At 38.4% G+C, this 18,482-nt stretch overlaps 2 protein-coding genes across 5 annotated transcripts in view; one reads left to right on the plus strand and one right to left on the minus strand.

Annotated features, from left to right (window-relative positions):
• Positions 1-11,729, minus strand: part of LOC124287182 — a 94,769-nt gene extending 83,040 nt beyond the window's left edge. For 3 of the 4 annotated variants that reach the window (XR_006901207.1, XR_006901205.1, XR_006901203.1), the window contains exons 1-2: positions 11,593-11,729; positions 2,551-2,614 (exon numbers count right to left, since the gene is read on the minus strand). The gene's annotated coding sequence lies outside the window, so the exon portion shown is untranslated. The remainder of the gene's footprint in view (positions 1-2,550; positions 2,615-11,592) is intronic. The other variant, XR_006901206.1, reaches the window with a different exon arrangement.
• Positions 11,495-18,482, plus strand: part of LOC124287181 (uncharacterized threonine-rich GPI-anchored glycoprotein PJ4664.02-like) — a 189,907-nt gene continuing 182,919 nt past the window's right edge. Inside the window, exon 1 of the mRNA XM_046723666.1 lies at positions 11,495-11,645. The gene's annotated coding sequence lies outside the window, so the exon portion shown is untranslated. The remainder of the gene's footprint in view (positions 11,646-18,482) is intronic.

Here is an 18,482-nt window from a genome sequence, read left to right on the forward strand (position 1 = left end):
AAGATACGCTGTCAAACTGTCTAATTGTTGATATATTCAGGACACTATTTAAATGGAAAAATCAGTCATTTTATGTTTTGTCTAAAGAGTGTAAAATTCTGACATAGAAGTCTAGACCTTTATACAATTAATGGAAATTAAGTGAGATATATACTAATCAGCATACCAATGTCGTCGCTTTCCCACGCCGCGAAAATGCATAAAACAAGCGATGACGCCAAGTAAAATGTTGTATTATTTTCAGCAATTTCGCTACATTTGAAGATATGGCTAGTACTCTGGTAATAACGATGCAAAATTAGTCAAATTACATCTACACAAACAGGAGAATATGGGAATCTAAGAACTAACTTATATATCGGATAGGGCCATTCAAATCGCTATTACGTGCTTTCAAATGTAATACGTTGTCATCTTTTCTTATAAATTGTGAAACTACCAAAGCGCATCCGCTCTCATTGGGGAACTTTGAATTGGAATAGTGAGGTTCACCAGAATATAAAATAACGAAAATATAGCGTCCCGTATCCACAACACATTTTCTCCAAGTGATCTGAGTTACATTGACCTAGTGTTACGATAACGGAGTTATGCCCCCTTATCATTATATCGTATGACCTCTCTTTCGCCAGTTTGACGTCATAGCAGAAAATCCATTTTGACATTTATTGCGAAGTCATTTTTAATGTTGAGCGTATAACGCTATGCACAAGCACATTAAACCCAATTCATATACACTTATGTCGCTCAGATATCAGGCTGTATTTTCTTCGCCACACTTTCCGTGAAGATGGCCCATTAAAAAATTAGAGTAGCACAGTGCTTTTATCGGTGCGCGATAAAAAGCGGAGAAATTTACTGTTTTTTAACGCATAACAAAAATTTGGACAACATTTAGCAAGGTCTATTTCTCAAACCGCCAGATAGTTGCACTTATATTTATACCAACGGATAGGAAATTTAATAGTCTACATTTCTGTGTAATTTTATAGCCTTACGTAGATCCAGGACCACGCGAGAGCAATTCTCGCACAACGTTCACTTTTCAAACTGTATGAAAATATGCGCCTGAAAAAAAACTCGGCAGCCAGGGGGTTAATGCTTTGTGTGATGGTTGAAAGCTTGATAAACACTTGACTCTGTTTTCTAGAAAAGCTTGTTTTGTTGGATCCACACCAAGTGCGTCTTGGATTTCTGATAATTAGAAATATGTGAGGAGAGGTGCTGAAAACTTCATACATTTCTTCAATCTGCAGTGTTATTTTACACTGACTTTATGACAAACCTTTCGTACAAACTGATCGCTTCTCACTGACGTCAAGTGATCAGCTTATCTGCACTCATGCAGCTTTAGTTGAGTATACTGATTGTCATATGTATACTACTCAAAACATGTTAAGGATAACCTGATTCTTTCGTATTACATTGTACTATGGTTAACCTGTCAGAGTACCTGGAAAAACGTTTGACGAAAGCGTAACTCATAGATAAGCTGCCCCCCTTCTACAGACTGCTTTTTTTTATCTTCAAAATTCGGCTTATAGACGGTAATATACGGTATGTTCGAGTGACTGAGTGAGTGAAAGAAGTTTTACACCGCTTTTAACAATAATTCAGCTATATTGGGGTGGAGGACACTAGAAATAGGATTCACACATTGTTACCATGTGGGGATTCAAACCTGGATCTTCAGCATGATGAGAGAATGATTTAACCACCTGGCCACCCTACAATTTGGTTAAGACTGTCCCAAAAAGGATTGAAATAAGAAATGAGTTTTGATAATTCCGGAATATTCACCAGCGATCATGAATATTGAATTGAATCCATGATTCACTGCATACACGAGTGAATCATAACAGCCCTACTATCCATATTTGATAAACACCACATATACGAGGCCAAACCAAATGTTGATGCTTCACATGAATGAAGTCTGTCAACTAAATAAGATTGGAACAAATTCAAATTTATTTCCCCAGTACTCTACCTGTGTAACAATGCGGTTTCAAGGTAAAATTGTTTGACTGGAGCTATCTTAATAGATACCCAAAACCTTGTAAATGGTGTAAGAATCTATATAAAAATGTCGCTCTATGCAGTAAAAAAGAAGTTGTCATCCATTAAGTTGTATGCTTCATTTTCAAAAAGAACAACCTGGTCCCGATTTCTCAAAACAAACTTAAGTCTGAGTTTTGACTTAAGTTAGAGTTTTTACTCAAAATGGAGAAAATGCATTTCCCAGAATGAACTGAAATCGATATTAAACTCAAACAACGTAGACAATTTGAGTTTGGTGGATAGATTACTTGAGTTGTTTGGACTTTTATATTTTTAAAATGCACTTGGGTTAAAAATTCAGCTGTTTCAAATTGTCAAACTCAGTTTATAATTTGAGTAAAAACTTAAGTTTGTTTCGAGAAATTGGGGCCTGATCATGCATACACAGAAGTTGACTTCATCTTTGGGAAGAAGGATTGCATGCATATAAGTCAGAAACAAATGAGAGCATAAGTCTCTTATAGTGTAACAATAGATCACCTGACTTACTGTGGGTCCATGTCATCCTGCTGGTACTCGGGACCAATCTGACCTGATCTAACTCATCCCGCCCCTACAACAGAAAAAATATATTTCATCTTGCCTTTCAGGTTTGAAAAGTTTGGATACTCTCCTCAAATACATCTGTTTTCTAAAGCACACGACCGCCTCCGTCGTGTAGTGGTTAGAGCGTCCGCCCGGAGAGCGGAAGGTTGAGGGTTCGATCCCCGACTGCGTCATACCAAAAGACGTTAAAATATGGTACTTGTTGGTCCCTGCCTGGCGTTTGGCATTAATAGGTACAACAAGGACTGGTCGGCTCGGAGTCAGTATAATGTGTCTGAGCGGTGTATTCATGCTTCACTGTGGCTTGGTATATCAGTGGACTAGCACTATAAAACCAGCTTCAGTCTGGGCTAGTACAAGCAGCCGCACCTACACATACACACGCATGTACGTCGTCATATGAGCGAAATTTTCTCCAGCACGACGTTAAATCCGATTTCACCTCACCTCTAAAGCACACAAATAACAAACACAAATGTGGATGGTGTAAACACTTCCTGTTTCTTGGGTTGAGTCTGAGGGAGAGAGGGAATGGTTCAGATTGACACTCTGAATATATTTTTGGATAGAATCAAATAATTCCATTTAATTTGAAAAGGAGACTAATTAAGTGAGATGTGAGATTCAGAACATGGGGAAATCTAGACTTGCTTCATTTAGAGCTTTAGCATTGCAGGGAGGGCTAGGCAGTAGGGAAATAATATGGTTGGGGGACTGTAGACAGACTAGTTCAGGGCCTGTGATAGACTAATGCTTAGTCTCTGAATATGTATAAATTTGATTGCAACAAATAAACCCATTTAAATTGAAAAGGAGTCCCAGTGAGTTGGGAGGGCTAGACAGTAGGGAAAATAATATGGTTCAAGGACTGTGAGACAGACTAGTTCAGGGCCTGTGATAGACTAATGCTTAGTCCCTGAATATGTATAATTTTGATAGCAACAAATAAACCCATTTAAATTGAAAAGTAGTCCCAGTGAGTTGGGAGGGCTAGACAGTAGGGAAAATAATATGGTTCAGGGACTGTGAGACAGACTAGGGATGCTCTGTGTACCATAGTCTGTCGTACAGACCCTGAAGCAAATATATCCAAGAAAGCCCACGCAAGTCTAGAAAATGTGGCAAGTCTAGAATTCCTCAGAAAGTCTCAGGGCTCCTTTTCATTATATTATATTTTTTTTTACTATGAACTTTTTCCAGTAGAATATGTTCATTTCAGAGACTAGTTGTTAGTCTATGTGTACCATTAACTGTAGTGTTTTCTCTTCATACTGACCTTGGTTCAATCGCCCATGGGCACAGTAAGGCTGAAACTGACACTAATGTCTCAGTGTTTACACCTGGTGAAGCTGCTTACTGTATAGTTTAATGTACACTAGAACCAAGAAATATCTTATTGAATACACTTTGTGTTGGGGTGGTGGAGTAGCCTAGTGGTTAAAGGGTTATCACACTGAAGACCCGCCTGAAGACCCGCCGTGACATTGCTGGAATATTGCTAAAAAGCATTTCCAAAGAATACCTCTGCAAGCAAGGTTAAACAAAAATACAAACTAGAAGAAACATATTTGCTTAGCCTTAATTAAATATTCCACGATTTTAATGTAAAATTAGAACCATATATCTTCTTTAACATTGTGTGCATCCAAACTTTCAAAGATTTCAAAGAGGTGTGAGTGTCGGCGGTTGTGGATCCAGCTAAACTAAATTCAGTTTTTGGACACTTTAAGGAGCATTATAGGCAGCAAATACTATATGTCACCTTTACTGAGAAAAACAGGAGTTGAGAAACAATGAAAACATGCGACAACCATCACTGACACAATTGTATTTCCTGTTCTGTACAGCATTGCTTAAAAAGAAGGGACTGATGTTTCCTCTGAGACTAAGCTTGAAACAGCATTCAGCTGTGCACACAGGTCTCTCAGATCTGAGTGAGTACAGATTTACGCAGCTTTTAACAATATTCCAGCAACATCGCGGTGAGGGACACCAGAAATGGGCTTCACACATTGTACCCATGTGGGAAATCGAACCCGGGCCTTCGGTGTGACGATCCAACGCTTTAACCACTAGCTATAGGCTACCCCGCCGCCCCCTCAGATCTGAAGTGACCTGTTGTTGTTATCCAGCTATTGTATTAATTTTCTGATGAAAGTTGAGGCATACATAAAGCGAAATTGATTATTGGATAGCATGTTTTGTAAGAGCTGCGTGACTATATTTGAATGACTGCCCTTTCTACTGTTCCCACTGCTTCAGGAGCGATGAGGCAGCTCAGTCACTGTTACGGCGTTTGCTTCTCAAGTTTAAAGCCTGAGTTCTATTCCCCACTGGGTGCAAAGAGTGAAGTCCATGTCTGATGTTCCTAACTTTGCAATGGCAGTAGGGTAGCCTTGTGTTTTAAGCATTGGCTCATCATGCTGAAGACCCAACTTTGATTCCCCACATGGGTACAGAGTGCAAAGCCAATTTCTCGTTGCCCCTGTGGTGATATTGTTGGAATATTGCTAAAAGCAACATAAAACCACTCACTCACTCACTCACTCACTCACTCACTCACTCACTCACTCACTCACTCACTCACTCACTCACTCACTCACTCACCCACCCACCCACTCATTCACTCGCTCACCAACAAACCAGTGTCTAACTTGAACACCAATATATGCTGTAAATATGCAGTTTACAGAAACTAAGCCCTTTTTTAACTCAATTTTAATGAGTCTTTTTCATCTCAATCTAAAATTATGCATACATCAACTGAAAACTATCAAATGCCCATAAAATGATCATTTATAAAATGACAGATGCAGCATACAGTGTATCATATATCCTGTCGTTGAGATAAGTATCACTGTGCAGTGGTGCTTTCAACCTTAATGGGTGCAGTATGTGAATCCTTGTGTAGTTGTCCCATGCTGGGCCATTAAACTGCTCCTATCTGTGATCACTTTACCAGAAGTAACACCATGGAGTATTGTAATCTGACTCACTGTCTCAGGTGGACTGATGGAACATTATTTACTCAGACAATAACTCTTGAACTACTCAGGATTCTCTCCCTTGTGGATTTATCAATTTTATAATTCAACAGGAGGGATATGAATAGTGTAATTTTGATTCATCATCCATCAGTTCTCATCTATTTTCAACCCAGTTGTCATTTTTATCATTATTGTCATTGTTGTCATCATCATCATCATCATCATCATCATCATCATCACCACCACCATCATCGTTGTCGTCGTCATCATCATCATCATCATCATCATCCATCAGTTCTCATCTTTTATCAACCCAGTTGTCATTTTTATCAGTATTGTAATTGTTGTCATCGTCATCATCATCATCATCATCATCATCATCATCATCATCGATCTTCACTGTCCATTAGTTCATATCTTTTGTCATCCCAGTTGCCATTGTTATCATCATAGTCATCAAGACATGAAGGTTCAAATTTCAGATTAGTTGTGTTTTTGGGTTTGTGAGCACAAAATTCATGGGTGGCTTTAGGGTTTCACGCACTTGATAAAATGACAAAGACCACCATCAGTTCCAGTTTACCAATCTGTCTCCCACTAACTCACTCACTCCATCGCATGTTCTGCAGGTTAGCTTTGTCATTAATTAAATGAATAACATATGTCAGGATATTCGTACATGGCAAACAAGGTTGAACAAAAATACAAGCAAAATTATTTGTCTATCCTCAATTATTCAGTGACATTCAATCAAAAAAATACAAGAAACATACAAGTCCGTCTTGCCAGACTGACGCAACATTCAAACTGCAATTATTCTCTCATCAAAGATAATAAATGTCTATTCAAGTTAATCATCTACCATGATTTATAAAAAGAAATAAAAGCATTTACTTTCAGCATTTCTGTGTGACAAGTGCTTTGACAAAACACAATGTTAGTTTACTTAGTCATATCTACAAAGTAACACCCTGAGAGAGCTGGATACAGCATGTGTTTAATGGAACAGAAAACTAGGGAAGATATATCTAGCAAAACATATATTCTTTGGCACCTTGACTGAATCAACACTCAATCTGCTGAAAGCTGTGTTTCTGTTTATTCAAGGTTTGAAAGTTGGTATTGGATTTACATTCTGTTGTTTACTCTCTAAACATAAAATGGCAACACTGGAAAATAATCTAAACATTTTGAAGTACAGATTTCATTGGGCCTGAAGCCAAAACAGAGGTAAAACATTATATGAATGGACACCAAGTGGTCACAAACACCATGTGAATATACCTAGATCATATTGGTCTGGAGTGAGTGAGTGATTATGGTTTTATGCTGCTTTTAGCAATATTCCACCAATATCACAGCGGGGGACCCCAGAAATGGGCTTAACACATTGTACCCATGTGGGGAATCGAACCTGGGTCTTCAGTGTGATGAACAAACGCTTTAACCACCAGGCTACCCCACCACCCCTTATATTGGCCTAGAAAGTCTGGATGAGAATACAGTGTTGGATAGTTAAATAGATAATCCTTCACACCCACTATTGATGTATTTGGAATAACAAGAGCCCATTATAACCTGGTGTCAAATTTTTAAGAAAAAATATCAAACTTAATGTGACATTTGACTTTTATGCTGGCATTATCTTCATCTATGGAAATCAGCATTTTCTGAAATTAAAAAAAACTCCTGAAAACCTCCAAAATCTACATTTTTGACACTTTTAATGCCTTTGCATTTTGTACATTTGTATTGGGAAAATTAGGATACCCAATTGAGATGAACACAAGCGAGTACTTAACTCAATGACCCAAAAAGTTTTCTGTAGCTCTCAATGTTTTATTTACACCAAGTGTCCCTATAATGTTACACATCTTATTGACCGTGTCATAACAAAAGACGTTAAAATATGGTACTTGTTGGTCCCTGCCTGGCGCTCGGCATTAATAGGTACAACAAGGACTGGTCGGCTCGGAGTCAGCATAATGTGTCTGAGTGGGGTATTCATGCTTCACTGCGGCATGGTATCTCAGTGGACTAGCACTATAAAACCAGCTTCAGTCTGGGCTAGTACAAGCAGCCGCACATACACATACACATGCATGCACGTCGTCATATGAGCGAAATATTCTCCAGCAGGACGTTAAACCCAATTTCACCTCACCTCACCTTGTACAGTTGTATACAACTCAAAAAGGTTGAGGATGACTGAATTCTGTAGTAATATGAAAAAGTTGGGTGGTCCATAACTCCACTTAAATCTTATGACTTAAAACATGCACATGTTGAAACGACTTAATTCTCATGTATACGCATCTGATACAATTAAGATGACCAATATGTTGTAAGGTCAATGTTACTGAGAATACATGTATATAATACTATTGTTTCCAAATAACATACAGACACAAATATTCTATTAGATAGAAATCATCAATAATTTCTATTTGTGATATCCACATGCCTGGAAATTGCTAGAAGTGCTGTTTTGGAACTGGGCATAATTGGGTACGTTTGTCGCAGAAACAGTTGTTGATCTGACATTACCATGGTGAAATGAACAATTTTGGAAACTATCGGTTATCTGTTGAATGTCAAACGGCAAATAAGTACAATATGGAACTGATATAGATATTTCATATTAGTCTCTCAGAGGGAAAGATGGTGCTCGCTGCGAGACTATCGACAACTGTAGCACTGGCAAAAATACTGCATGCATTGTTGGAATTGGTTGAAGAAACCAGATAAAATTAGCTAAACATAGTTAAAGCCTCAACATTTCACCTCTCATTTACATTTCTTTGCACGCAGACCAAAGCAAACAAACAAGGGATAAATTGACCTTGATCTTTTCATTTTATTGATGTTGAAATACAAACTTTGCAAAATATCAAAACACTTAATGGTCTGTTTCTTTGAGATTATGTTCACAATTCTTTTATTTATATTTGTGTAAACATTTTCATTCCACATCTAATTTGTCCTTGAAGTTCTATGTTTTCTAAAGTTTTTTTCTCCCTCCGTCAGTGAAACCTCACTACCTCACTTGTACTGTGCAATATTCGCATGGATGTTCAAGATTTTCCAACATCATCTAAAAGTGAGACTTTTGGATAAAAGGACACATGGAATCTGATGCCTTACCATCTTCACTGAATATTTCTGTAATTTGTTTCTTGGAAAGAATGATGTTGTGTCAATATTGATTTGGAATATTGATTTCTGCCATTAATGTCTTAAAGATTATTTGCAAGGTTGAACAACTGGACTGAATCCTAAGCAAGATATATCATCCGCTGACCAAACTAGGGCACACACTGGCATGATTTCATTATGATGGCGTGCTTGACCAGTTTCCTTGTTTGCTAAACTGTACACAAACACTCAGAGCCACAGACCCACATGGTGCTACAGAACAGTGACAGATAGACAGACCGACAGACTCTCTCTCTCTCTCTCTCTCTCACTCTCTCTCTCTCTCTCTCTCTCTCTCTCTCTCTCTCTCTCTCTCTCTCTCTCTCTCTCTCTCTCTCTCTCTCTCTCTTTCTTTCTCTCTCTCTCTCTCTCTCTCTCTCTCTCTCTCTCTCTCTCTCTCTCTCACACACACACACACACACAGAGGCACCCACATGTAGTATGTCACAGACACAAACAAGGACATGTCAGACAGACACACATGGTGCTAGATAACAGTGACAGACAAACGGACACAGACAAACACACTCACAGACGTACGAGTCAAGATTAACCTTCCACTTAAAACTATCATCTCTAACAGAACATGGAACATTGTATATTCCCTGAACACGATTTGCAACTCTGTTTATTGAACGACTCATCCAGCATGACGTCATGCTGTTTCACCATGAGATAATAATGACGTGATTAAAAACCAAAACGTGTCATTTCGCTACCACATGCAGAAAAACACGGGACTGAAACGTATATTTAAAGTCAACTTGTGTTCCTCCTGTCTCTCTTTTACCGAAATGTTTCTTAGCCTGACGAATCCATTGTAGATAAAAAGACCATCAAACACAGGGTGTACAAAAAGTGGTCTCCGATTTATGTTGTTCACGCAGACTAGGCGAGGGCTCTAGCGGTCGGTGAATAAAGCACTGCCGTTGTATTGATTTTGTGAGCTGGGCCCATGTTCCGTACACCACCATTGTGTGTGTCAAGTGAGACCAGGCCCGTCCACCGACAGACAATGCGAAACACATATTGGGAGAGTATGGTCATGACCATGTGATATTGTAGGATCGACGAACTGGCAATTTAAAAAATAATTCTGAAATATCATTTTTTTTGGTGAATTTTTAAAAAATTTTGTTATGGTTCACTGGACTTGGGTATCTTGAAAAAGAGAGAATATGAGGTGAAACAGTAGGATATGGTTTGGCTCTTCTTTTGAAAATAAATGAGGGGCAGTGGGGAAACCACTTTGGTTAAAGCGTTGGCTCGTCACGCTGAAGACCCGGGTTCGATTCCCCACATGGGTACAATGTGTTTAGCCCATTTCTGGTGTCCCCCGCCGTGATATTGCTGGAATATTGCTAAAAGCGGCGTAAAACTAAACTCAGTCAGTCAGTCAGTCAATTTCCTGCAAGGGTACAATGTGTGAAGCCCATTTCTGGTGTCCCTTGCCATAATATTGCTGGAATATTGCAAAAAGCAGCATAAAACCCTGCTTGCTCACTCACTCACTCACCCTTTCACTCACTTTTTCACTCACTTATCACTCATTTACTTGCTCACTCACTCATTTACTCATTCATGCACTCATTTACTTACTCATTTACTCACTCACTCACTCATTTACTTACTCATTTACTCACTCACTCATTTACTAACTCACTCATTTACTCACTCATTTACTTACTCACTCATTTACTAACTCACTCACTCATTTACTCACCTCACTCAATTACTCACTCTTTTGAAAATGGGGGCGGTTGGATAGCCTAGTGGTTAAATCATCACGCCGAAGACACAGGTTAAATATCCTGCATGGGTACAATGTGTGAAGCCCATTTCTGGAGTACCTTGCCATGATATTGCTGGAATATTGCATAAAAGCAGCATAAAACCTTGCTCGCTCGCTCGCTCACTCACTCACGCACTCATTTACTCACTCACTCACTCTCTCACTCACTCATTTACTCACTCACCCACTCTTTTGAAAATGTTTTGAAGCAGTGGCCAAACAAGTATAATGTCTCTAACAAAATCCCCAAACACAACCTCCACCTCCCCTCCATGAACTGTCCCACCTAAATACCAAGATACCTTTATTTTGGTTCTGAAGTCATTGCAATGTTCTTGTTCAATTCAGCAACATGGTTCTGTCAACATTAATCTGGCAGACAGAACAAGAAAACACTTACATACGTCGTAGACCTCATGAGCATGTAGATAGATATTTATTTCAAGATATTTTTCAAATGTTGTTCGTCACAGAATGCACAATCTCTGAAGAATTGAATCATTTTACAGAGAAAGTGAGAAAACAGATTGTCGTGTTTTGGAATCAATCAATTTAATAGTCAATAAACAATTTTGAATGAAATATATAATTTGTTTCTTGAAAAGGATGATGTTCCCACCCTGGCCAAACGAGGGCAAACACTGGAGTGATTCCATTATTATTGTCTAATCAGGTTCATTCTCTAGAACTCCCAACTCAATCTTGTTATCCTTCCTCTACTCACACACATGTGCCCCCTCCCCACAAACACATGCACACACAGGCACACACAGTCCCTCCTCCTCCCCCCTGCACCCCCCACCACATGTAGCCATGATACAGCTAGGTCAAAGGTTAGAGTTCATCCGGATCACTGTTGAAAGAATGAGCTCTGGAGAAATGGTTCTCTGCACCCAGTAGCCAGTCGCACAACAGCCTCACGTAGTTGACTGACACAGGAGGATATGTCGTACATAGCGCTATATACATGTGTATACAATGATGAATGACTGGTGAATTTGTGCTACTTACCATGTTCATATGCAGTAGCAGAAACACAATCCCCGGATGCTACTCATTGTCCAGTAAGTATGAATGAAATATTCCCTATATGCTAGTGAATACAGAATGTGTTGTCGTGGCGATAGAACCTGATGCCTGTATCAAGATGGTGTCGCCTTAAGTCTGGTGCTATCTTCTCAGACCAGCCTCATGGCTATTATTTATTTTGCATATTTTTACATTTCTATAACTCTTTCCATATGCTATGTAAAAACGTTAGATATCAAAGATACATTTGTAATAATTCTTTTGAAGATTTACAGGGCATTCAAATGTTCAGTGCATATTTAAGAATATTGTGTGTACAGGATATTCAACTGTGGGGTCGTTGTCAGAGATTGAAATGTTCAGCATTATTTTACCAGAACACTGTGACACGTTCCACATGTCCCTCTAGTGCAAGAGCCCAATTTTTTCCCTGTCTAAGCGTTCATCTGTTGCATTTCATGTTCCAAACACTCCAGTGTGACCATCTCAACAGTCATGTGACCCCATTAAATTAAACCAGATATTTTGGGTTTCCACTTTTAGGCAAAATATGGATATTTTCTAAGAAATCGTTATCAAAAGTGATACTTTTGTAAATGTGTATAGAGACTTGTTTTGGTCAAGTCTGAAATTGTCAATATTGTGTAACCATATCGGTCATGTTATGAATATTCATTTGAAGCAATCTGAAGATTAAGGCATTTATCAATTTTTAGACAACTGATCAATATATTCTGCAGATGAAATTATCATTTTCTGTTTACGGTAAATTAAAAGTTTGAAAAAGGTTTTATGTCACCAGAACCTGTTAGTTTTGCATATGTCACTTTCTCAGCATTAAATCAATATTATAAAGCATTTTCAATTTTTTTTGTAAAACTCATGGATGAAGTGTTCAACAGTTTTCAGGATAAAATAAAAGTTTGGGTATGCACAGACAAAAATCAATATTATTTGCTCTTAGAGAGGTTTTGTTTATGATAAATATGGATTATATTTGAGACAAATTAGATTAAGTGAAGACGAGTGTTATAGATCCCATGAGGAAAAGAAAGACAAAACTCTGTTTATTGGTCAGGGTTAGTGCTATACAGGAATGTTTTTCCTTTAAGGAGGTCACTTGAAGTGAAATATTTGGAATGATTAATGCAAAACCTTGTGCAGATATCTGTTTGTGGCTGACAAAATGAACTGAAAATGAATATTAATTTTAAATTGTACAGACTACTACAGTTTTTAACTTTAAAGTCCTCATCTGTGTGCGGACCATCAAAGAAAGACTTTGGTTGATTTTAGGGGTACTATGGAATTAAATGTTCTCATTTCAAACATTCATTCCTCTTGAAAATGCAAAACATACAATAATGTAAATCTGTAAATAAATATATTCACACCGAATCCCCATTCAGCTGTTTACATCATAGTTTCCTCTGTGCATCAGTTTACATCACAGTTTCCTCTGTGCAGCAGTTTACATCACAGTTTCCTCTGTGCAGCAGTTTATATAATAGTTTCCTCTGTGCAGCAGCTTAAATAGCAGTTTCCTCTGTGCAGCAGTTTACATCATAGTTTCCTCTGCACAGCAGTTTATATAATAGTTTCCTCTGCACAGCAGTTTACATCATAGTTTCCTCTGTGCAGCAGTTTACATCACAGTTTCCTCTGTGCAGCAGTTTACATCATAGTTTCCTCTGTGCAGCAGTTTACATCATATAGTTTCAGTTTACATCATAGCTTTGTGCAGTCTGTGCAGCAGTTTACATCATAGTTTCCTCTGTGCAGCAGTTTACATAATAGTTTCCTCTGTGCAGCAGTTTATATAATAGTTTCCTCTGCACAGCAGTTTACATCATAGTTTCCTCTGTGCAGCAGTTTACATCAAAGTTTTCGTCTGTGCAGCAGTTTACATCATAGTTTCCTCTGTGCAGCAGTTTACATCATAGTTTCCTCTGTGCAGCAGTTTACATCATAGTTTCCTCTGTGCAGCAGTTTACATCATAGTTTCCTCTGTGCAGCAGTTTACATCATAGTTTCCTCTGTGCAGCAGTTTACAAGATAGTTTCCTCTGTGCAGCAGTTTACATTATAGTTTCCTCTGTGCAGCAGTTTATATAATAGTTTCCTCTGCATAGCTGTACTTCAGTATCATGCAGGCAATAGATGAGAGCAAAGAAATAAATGAATTAGTTACCATGACTATATGCAGGACAAGCTGGTGGACCACCTTTAGGGTTTATTAGAGATATTGCCTGCTGTTATAAATAGCCCCACAAACAAGAGCCTCATCTTGGAGATTTAGTTATTTAGTGAACGCAGCTCATGGTGAGGACCTTGACTTGACTAAACATCATTGCCAAAAACAGGAAAATGCCAAACTATATTATATATCCTGTCTGTGCTTGAGTTCACTTTAAAAAAAAAAAATGAAGACTAGAATGTAAAATTTTGGTCTTATGGGGCTCTCACAAAGATTTCTTCAAAACTGGTCTTGAGGTAGACTAGCATATAGGCTCTGAAATGAACGAATGCTACAGAAAATGGTTCCTGAAGTATATTCATGAAATGTAATAAAAATGAGCCGAGAGACTTTCTTCATTTTCAAAACTGTGTTAATCTAGACTTGCCACATATTTTAGACTTGCATGGGCTGTATTGGGTGTATTTGTTTCAGGGTCTGTATGACAGACTGGTCTTGGGGTTGGTTGATTGGTAGCTCATAAGCAGACCCGTGAAGATCCGTGTTTCTCTTCAGTAACCCATGCTTCTCGTAAGAGGCGACTAACGGGATCGGGTGGTCAGGCTCACTGATTTGGTTGACACATGCTATCATATCCCATCTGTGTACATCGATGTTCATGCTGTTGATCACTGGATTGTCTGGTTCATTTACAGAACACTGCCATATGGTTGGAATATTGCTGAGTGTGGTGTAAAAAAAACTCACTCACTCACTCATGTGAGCAGGTTGGTTACTATGGCAAATACTGTACCAGCTTGTGAACTATAAAAGGTTGTCAGGTGCTGCTGATATAGTAACCCAATGGTATGTTCGTGCTCCACGTTAGCTCAGTCTTGGACCAGTCTCCTAGCCACAGTATTAAGCTGTTCATTGATCTCCATTTCCTTGGCTTTCTGTGACAGAAATGGTGCCCATGGGATGACAATAATAACAATAAATGGATATTTGTAATTTGCTAAAGTCCATCTATTTAAGCATGCTTGATGTGCTTAGGGTGGATCAATGTGCACTTGGTTTTCTTCTCAACTCCCTAGGGAGCATACCATCAAATGTGAATATGAGGCACACAGCAAGTGGACAGTGTGTGTCACTGTCCCTGAACCACATTACTTCCACTTCCTTCTGGCCCTGTCTGCAATACAAAAGCCAGTATGACAGACTAGTCTTGAGGTTGGTTGATGGGTTGCTCATAACAGCAGGTCGCTTATTATGCAATACAAAAGCCTTACATGTAGCAAGTCTTGACTTTCTAAGATTCCGAAGCTCCCATCCTACTGATTCTACTAATATGTCTTACAGACTCAGTGAATAAACTCAATACAGCCCATGCAAGTCTAGAAAATGTAGCAAGCAAGTCTAGAAAATGTAGCAAGCCCTGACGAACACAGTTTCAGGCTGAAAATGAAGAAAAAATCTGTGCTCCTTTTTATTATATTTTATGAACATGATTTAGAAACTGTTTTATTTCTGTAGAATATGTTCATTTCAGGGTCTAGATGTTAGTCTATGGGGCTCCTTTCCATTTAAATGGAGTTCTTTATTTATTTTGTTCAAAATTATATATTTGCAGAGACTGTATTAGTCTAGTTGTTAGTGAAGCAGGACATGGAGTCATCCCACAGATGACTTCCTTACCATGTCAGCTTGCTGATGGTGTTATCCTCTTTGGTCATGTGGACAAGGCTTCATACCCCGGATCATGAAGTCTCTTTTACAAATCACGGCATGAGACGTGGAAATATATATCTACGTATCATCAAAATTAGGTGTCTTTATTCTGAAACAATGATACATGTCTGACTAGCTGCAGGTGGCCTTGGAGTCCATGTTTGTATTTCTGCCAGAGTGATGTCTAAACAAACTTACAGGATACACAGGAATCATTGCAACATTACAACAATAACACCGTGGTCCTGTTCCAGAAAGCTATCTTAGCGCTGAGATAATCAAAAGTCTCTCTTTTGGGATGAGGTTGCAATCTCTTTAAGAACCATCCATTAGATATTCTGAAGGGGGTCTGGGATATTTTTCGTTTGAATATTTTGTTCCAGAAAGATTGTGGAGAATATCAATCTGCAGTGATGTGGTTATAATAGATGTTGGTATAAACAGTGGTTCTGCTGATTTGATGTGAAGTATCAACTCACTCACTCATTCACTCACTCACTCACTGAATAGTGCTTCTGCTGATGTGATGCTACATATGAACTCACTCACTAAACAGTTATTCAAGTATGGGAAGATTGACTGACTGAGTTTGGTTTTACGCTGCTTTTGTGTGTGTTTGTTGGTTTATGATTTTAAGAGGGGGGGGGCACCCATTTTGTTCTGGGGAGGTAGGTGGGGGTCAGCAATTTTGTACACATGTTTCTAGGGGGGTCAGCAATTTTGTACATACAAATATTTTAAAATTATGCTTTAAAAATATGGAAAGGGGGAAGGGGGTCATTGACTTTGTACATGACATGCAGGGGGGTCACTTACATTGTACATAAAATTTAGGGGGGATCATTCACATTGTACATACTTCTCCATAAAAATCATTATCACCCCCCTAGCCATAAATTATGAACGGTCTCTAAAGGTGGCATGGCTATAGATATAGATTGAACTCACAATCAGCTAATCCTGGCACAACTAAGCCAGACAACTCTGGGCAGCCAAGTTGGTGCCTTTACATACCAGTCATGATATTAGTACGAACAATGGTTGATTTCAAATACCGCATCAAACAAAATCTTGGCAGATCTTGTCCTGAGAAACCAGACAGTGACAAATAAGTGAGTGAGTGAGTGGAGTATGGTTTTAAGTTGCTTTTAGCAATATTCCAGCAATTTCATAGCGGGGAACTCCAGAAATGGGCTTCACACATGTGGGCAATCGAACTCGGGTCTTTGGTGTGACAAGCGAATGCTTAGACCACTAGGCTACCCCACCACCCCTCCTGTTAAAATGAAGCAGCAGATAGAGTTCTTTTTTATATAAATAGGACCCATTCATTTTGTTATATGTGGAGTTTATAGCTCATCCACAAACTGATGACCCGCGTTATAACATACAGCTGTATTACACATTGTTCAATACTGTAGCACATGATTTTGTATTGCCAGACCTAGCATCACAGACAAATATTGAAAAGTCTCAACATCACTATCGCTTTCATTGCTTTTTCAATGAAATTGCAAGAAGACACCGTGCCTGTGCCAGAAGTGGATGTACCATATCTTTACTGGATTCCAGTCAGAACATTTCTCTGCCATCCCTAGAAGACTCCTATTGTGCCCAATCTTGGAACATTGCAACTCAAAGAAGACCTCTGAACATCATGAGCCAAATATTGCCACCACATCTATCGATCCTTGTTCACATCAATCCTCTCCTCACTGAGAAGAACTTATGCACACTCGATGACCCCAGCTATGCCATAAGGCATTGTTCCACCAATACATCAAGCAAATAAATTTCATATATTTCGCCATACAGATTGCACATCTTTGTAAACTTTGTAGCAGCCATGAAATTTACGAGTACCATGCTTGGATTTGAACTACGGACCTTTTGATCTGAAGTCGGACGCCTTGTCCTCATGACCAAAGAGGATAATTCCATCAGCAAGCTGACATGGTAAGGATGTCTGTGGGATGACTCCACACCTTGCTACATTTGTTGCTAACTTCTAAAGAAGGTAATTGTATGTTGAATGAATATGTGTTAACTTTTAACATGTTTGAAGTTGTAATTTTCTGTAGGCTTGTGCTGTGGGTCTTGTCATGTGTATTCATCAATTTGACAGGGTCTTCAATAGAGATTCTGTACTGAAAAGGTCTTGAGTATAGAATTCTTTTTGGCATGGTCTTAAATATAGCTTCTGTTTTTACAGGGTCTTCAGTACAGATTCTGTTAAGAACATGTCTTGAATATAGATTCTGCATTGAGCAGGTTTTGAATATATATTTTGTGTTGACAGGGTATTGAATATAGATTCCATATTTTTTAATAAAAAGGTCTTGAATAAAGATTCTGTATTTAAAAGGTTTTGAATATTAACAATTCTGTGTTCTGTATTTTCTGACTGCTTTTCTATCTCTCGAAAACTATAAAAAAAACACATCCAATATTTTCATGAAACAGATTTTAATAGCAGAAACACTGCTGAAATATGCAACACCTGTGATGAAAACATTTTGCACAAAACTATTTATGAGCCGTAACCTCAAAGCTATCTCCTTTCCAATGACTGAATACAGTTCTTTGCCAGTTTAATATGGCCCAAACCTTCATAAATAATTGAAAATGCCCTAAATTTTCATGTGCGAAAAAAAAGACATGCATAGGGTGGTGTTTGTATTGTCAAGTGTGACATGAAATTTGACAATGGGGAAACTTTTATATGCATGGCCTTGAACTAATGGCCTTGACAGCGTTCGAAACAGCGTCCTGAAAATAATTCAGAAGCAGCCCATAAATCTTGATGTAACTTTTTGTATTGTGTGAGTAAATTATTAGTTCATGAACGATATTATTCATGACACAATTTTCATCGATGATATTTCTGATTATCCATTTTTTTAGCCAGCCCAAGCCTTAATTCTGTCCAAACTCTGACTACTCAAATTTTTGGAGAATATAACAAG

The sequence above is a fragment of the Haliotis rubra genome, unplaced genomic scaffold, assembly GCF_003918875.1.
Source record: "Haliotis rubra isolate DU_JTF1 unplaced genomic scaffold, ASM391887v1 Scf4, whole genome shotgun sequence".
Classification (NCBI taxonomy): Eukaryota; Metazoa; Mollusca; class Gastropoda; order Lepetellida; family Haliotidae; genus Haliotis; species Haliotis rubra.